Genomic DNA, 5,625 nt, shown 5'->3' with positions numbered 1-5,625 from the left:
GCCTAGTCAGGTCCAAAATCATTGGCACTGTTGATAAAGATGAGCGAAAAATGATGTATGAAAAAGAATCTGCTTTATTGCTCTAAAAATTGTGAAATTATATTATTTTATACAAACACAATTTCTCAGAGAAATAGATTTTTGTTAAACAAATAATAATTTTTTCTCTCTGAAAAAAAAAGAGGTCAAAATTGTCACCCCTTGTTTTCAATACCTCGCCATGATAACCGCACCGAGTCTTTTTCCTAAAATATCTCTAATGAGATTAGAGAAAACTTTGGGAGGAATCTTAGACCTTATTCCTCCATACAGAATCTGTCCTTGATATCCTTCGTCTGCTCTTATGGACCGTCCTCTTCAATGGGGGTCCATGAGGCTGAGATAACCATTGCGAAAATGTTGATTTAGTCGTCAATTTCTTTGTGAAATTTCATGTGTGCTGAAAGAGGAAACCAGGTATTTTGGCTAAAATGTTCTGGTACTGGGCAAAGTTCATGATGCCGTTGACCCTAACAAGGGCCTCAGGACCAGTGGAAGCAAAATATCCCCAAAACATCAAAGATCCACCACCATATTTTACAGTAGGTTGTGGGGGGTTTCTTTTCTGCTTATCACATCCTTTCTTTCAACACCAAACCCTGTCCGAAGAGTTCTGTTTTCATGTCATCTGACCATAACACCGAATCCAATTACATTTGTAGGATGACATGAAAATAGCAATAACAATATTCATATTGTCTATAGACTACTAACTTGGCCATCTGAAACTTCTTTATGAGCGGTCTCTTTTTGCTCCTAGTCATTCAGTCAACCCTCTCTTCCTGTCATGTGACATTCAGCTTTATAATGTCATTACCACACGACAGTACGTTGGAGTGGGTAACACTACTCTAAAACGGACTCCTTATCGGTCTTCTCATCTGGGCAGTCATCTTTCCCCCGATCCTTCTCTTCCTCTCTCCTAGTGATTTGGGTCACAGCTGGTCTGCCAGAGGGAATGTGAGTTGGTACCTTGGCCTGGCTGAGTGGTGAGAGGACTGGGTCACAGCTGGTCTGCCAGAGGGAATGTAAGGTGTGGGGGGGGGGGGCTGAGTGGTGAGAGAAACAATCTGACTTAATTTAAGGCAGAACTCCTTCAAATCAAATCAAATTTTATTGGTCACATACACACGGTTAGCAGATGCTTGTGCTTCTAGTTCCGACAATGCAGTAATAACGAACAAGTAATCTAACTAACAATTCCAAAAAAACTACTGTCTTATACACAGTGTAAGGGGATAAAGAATATGTACATAAAGATATATGAATGAGTGATGGTACAGAGCAGCATAGGCAAGATGCAGTAGATGGTATCGAGTACAGTATATACATATGAGATGAGTAATGTAGGGTATGTAAACATGATATTAAGTAGCTAGTCATATATTTCCCATCAATTTCCATTATTAAAGTGGCTGTAGTTGAGTCAGTGTGTTGGCAGCAGCCACTCAATGTTAGTGGTGGCTGTTTTTCAGTCTCTCTGTCCCTGCTTTGATGCACCTGTACTGACCTCGCCTTCTGGATGACAGCGGGGTGAACAGGCCTTCACTCCTGCTTGGCAGTTGTCCTACAGCATAACCAGCCACTAGCCTGGCTGCATACTGTCCAGGAAGACAAGGCATGACAACGATAGAAGTGGCTAAATCGTGTATAGTGCAGAGGACTAACCACCACAGCCGTATTGTGGCACAAATACCTTTGTAAAGACAACCCCCATTCTATATAACTAAAAGCAACCCCCATTCTATATAACTAAAGACAACCCCCATTCTATATAACTAAAGACAACCCCCATTCTATATAACTAAAGACAACCCCCATTCTATATAACTAAAGACAACCCCCATTCTATATAACTAAACCCCCATTCTATATAACTAAACTAAAGCAACCCCCATTCTATATAACTGAACTAAAGACAACCCCCATTCTATATAACTGAACTAAAGACAACCCCCATTCTATATAACTGAACTAAAGACAACCCCCATTCTATATAACTGAACCCCCCATTCTATATAACTGAACTAAAGACAACCCCCATTCTATATAACTGAACTAAAATAACTGAACTAAACAACCCCCATTCTATATAACTGAACTAAAGGCAACCCCATTCTATATAACTGAACTAAAGGCAACCCCATTCTATATAACTGAACTAAAGGCAACCCCATTCTATATAACTGAACTAAAGGCAACCCCATTCTATATAACTGAACTAAAGACAACCCCCATTCTATATAACTGAACTAAAGGCAACCCCCATTCTATATAACTGAACTAAAGGCAACCCCCATTCTATATAACTGAACTAAAGGCAACCCCCATTCTATATAACTGAACTAAAGGCAACCCCATTCTATATAACTGAACTAAAGGCAACCCCATTCTATATAACTGAACTAAAGGCAACCCCCATTCTATATAACTGAACTAAAGACAACCCCCATTCTATATAACTGAACTAAAGACAACCCCCATTCTATATAACTGAACTAAAGACAACCCCATTCTATAAAAGACAACCCCATAACTGAACTAAAGACAACCCCCATTCTATATAACTGAACTAAAGGCAACCCCCATTCTATATAACTGAACTAAAGGCAACCCCCATTCTATATAACTGAACTAAAGGCAACCCCCATTCTATATAACTGAACTAAAGAACAACCCCCATTCTATATAACTGAACTAAAGGCAACCCCATTCTATATAACTGAACTAAAGACAACCCCCATTCTATATAACTGAACTAAAGACAACCCCCATTCTATATAACTGAACTAAAGGCAACCCCCATTCTATATAACTGAACTAAAGGCAACCCCCATTCTATATAACTGAACTAAAGGCAACCCCCATTCTATATAACTGAACTAAAGACAACCCCCATTCTATATAACTGAACTAAAGGCAACCCCCATTCTATATAACTGAACTAAAGACAACCCCCATTCTATATAACTGAACTAAAGACAACCCCCATTCTATATAACTGAACTAAAGACAACCCCCATTCTATATAACTGAACTAAAGACAACCCCCATTCTATATAACTGAACTAAAGACAACCCCCATTCTATATAACTGAACTAAAGACAACCCCCATTCTATATAACTGAACTAAAGACAACCCCCATTCTATATAACTGAACTAAAAGCAACCCCCATTCTATATAACTGAACTAAAGACAACACCCATTCTATATAACTGAACTAAAGACAACCCCCATTCTATATAACTGAACTAAAGACAACCCCCATTCTATATAACTGAACTAAAAGCAACCCCCATTCTATATACCTGAACTAAAGACAACCCGCATTCTATATAACTGAACTAAAGACAACCCCCATTCTATATAACTGAACTAAAGACAACCCCCATTCTATATAACTGAACTAAAGGCAATTCCCCCCCATTCTATATAACTGAACTAAAGACAACCCCCATTCTATATAACTGAACTAAAGAACCCCCATTCTATATAACTGAACTAAAGACAACCCCCATTCTATATAACTGAACTAAAGACAACCCCATTCTATATAACTGAACTAAAGACAACCCCCATTCTATATAACTGAACTAAAGACAACCCCCATTCTATATAACTGAACTAAAGACAACCCCCATTCTATATAACTGAACTAAAGACAACCCCATTCTATATAACTGAACTAAAGGCTGAACTAAAGACAACCCCCATTCTATATAACTGAACTAAAGACAACCCCATTCTATATAACTGAACTAAAGGCAACCCCCATTCTATATAACTGAACTAAAGGCAACCCCCATTCTATATAACTGAACTAAAGACAACCCCCATTCTATATAACTGAACTAAAGACAACCCCCATTCTATATAACTGAACTAAAGACAACCCCCATTCTATATAACTGAACTAAAGACAACCCCCATTCTATATAACTGAACTAAAGGCAACCCCCATTCTATATAACTGAACTAAAGACAACCCCATTCTATATAACTGAACTAAAGGCAACCCCCATTCTATATAACTGAACTAAAGGCAACCCCCATTCTATATAACTGAACTAAAGACAACCCCCATTCTATATAACTGAACTAAAGACAACCCCATTCTATATAACTGAACTAAAGACAACCCCCATTCTATATAACTGAACTAAAGACAACCCCCATTCTATATAACTGAACTAAAGACAACCCCCATTCTATATAACTGAACTAAAGACAACCCCCATTCTATATAACTGAACTAAAGACAACCCCCATTCTATATAACTGAACTAAAGACAACCCCCATTCTATATAACTGAACTAAAGACAACCCCCATTCTATATAACTGAACTAAAGACAACCCCCATTCTATATAACTGAACTAAAGGCAACCCCCATTCTATATAACTGAACTAAAGACAACCCCCATTCTATATAACTGAACTAAAGACAACCCCCATTCTATATAACTGAACTAAAGACAACCCCATTCTATATAACTGAACTAAAGACAACCCCATTCTATATAACTGAACTAAAGACAACCCCCATTCTATATAACTGAACTAAAGACAACCCCCATTCTATATAACTGAACTAAAGACAACCCCATTCTATATAACTGAACTAAAGACAACCCCATTCTATATAACTGAACTAAAGACAACCCCCATTCTATATAACTGAACTAAAGACAACCCCATTCTATATAACTGAACTAAAGACAACCCCCATTCTATATAACTGAACTAAAGACAACCCCCATTCTATATAACTGAACTAAAGACAACCCCCATTCTATATAACTGAACTAAAGACAACCCCATTCTATATAACTGAACTAAAGACAACCCCCATTCTATATAACTGAACTAAAGACAACCCCCATTCTATATAACTGAACTAAAGACAACCCCCATTCTATATAACTGAACTAAAGAACAACCCCCATTCTATATAACTGAACTAAAGACAACCCCCATTCTATATAACTGAACTAAAGACAACCCCCATTCTATATAACTGAACTAAAGACAACCCCATTCTATATAACTGAACTAAAGACAACCCCCATTCTATATAACTGAACTAAAGACAACCCCCATTCTATATAACTGAACTAAAGACAACCCCCATTCTATATAACTGAACTAAAGACAACCCCCATTCTATATAACTGAACTAAAGACAACCCCCATTCTATATAACTGAACTAAAGACAACCCCCATTCTATATAACTAAAAAGACAACCCCCATTCTATATAACTGAACTAAAGACAACCCCATTCTATATAACTGAACTAAAGACAACCCCCATTCTATATAACTGAACTAAAGACAACCCCCCCATTCTATATAACTGAACTAAAGACAACCCCCATTCTATATAACTGAACTAAAGGCAACCCCCATTCTATATAACTGAACTAAAGACAACCCCCATTCTATATAACTGAACTAAAGACAACCCCATTCTATATAACTGAACTAAAGACAACCCCCATTCTATATAACTGAACTAAAGACAACCCCCATTCTATATAACTGAACTAAAGACAACCCCCATTCTATATAACTGAACTAAAGA

This window comes from Oncorhynchus tshawytscha, unplaced genomic scaffold (genome assembly GCF_018296145.1).
Source record: "Oncorhynchus tshawytscha isolate Ot180627B unplaced genomic scaffold, Otsh_v2.0 Un_contig_3335_pilon_pilon, whole genome shotgun sequence".
In the NCBI taxonomy this organism is placed as follows: Eukaryota; Metazoa; Chordata; class Actinopteri; order Salmoniformes; family Salmonidae; genus Oncorhynchus; species Oncorhynchus tshawytscha.
This window is presented reverse-complemented; position numbering follows the sequence as displayed.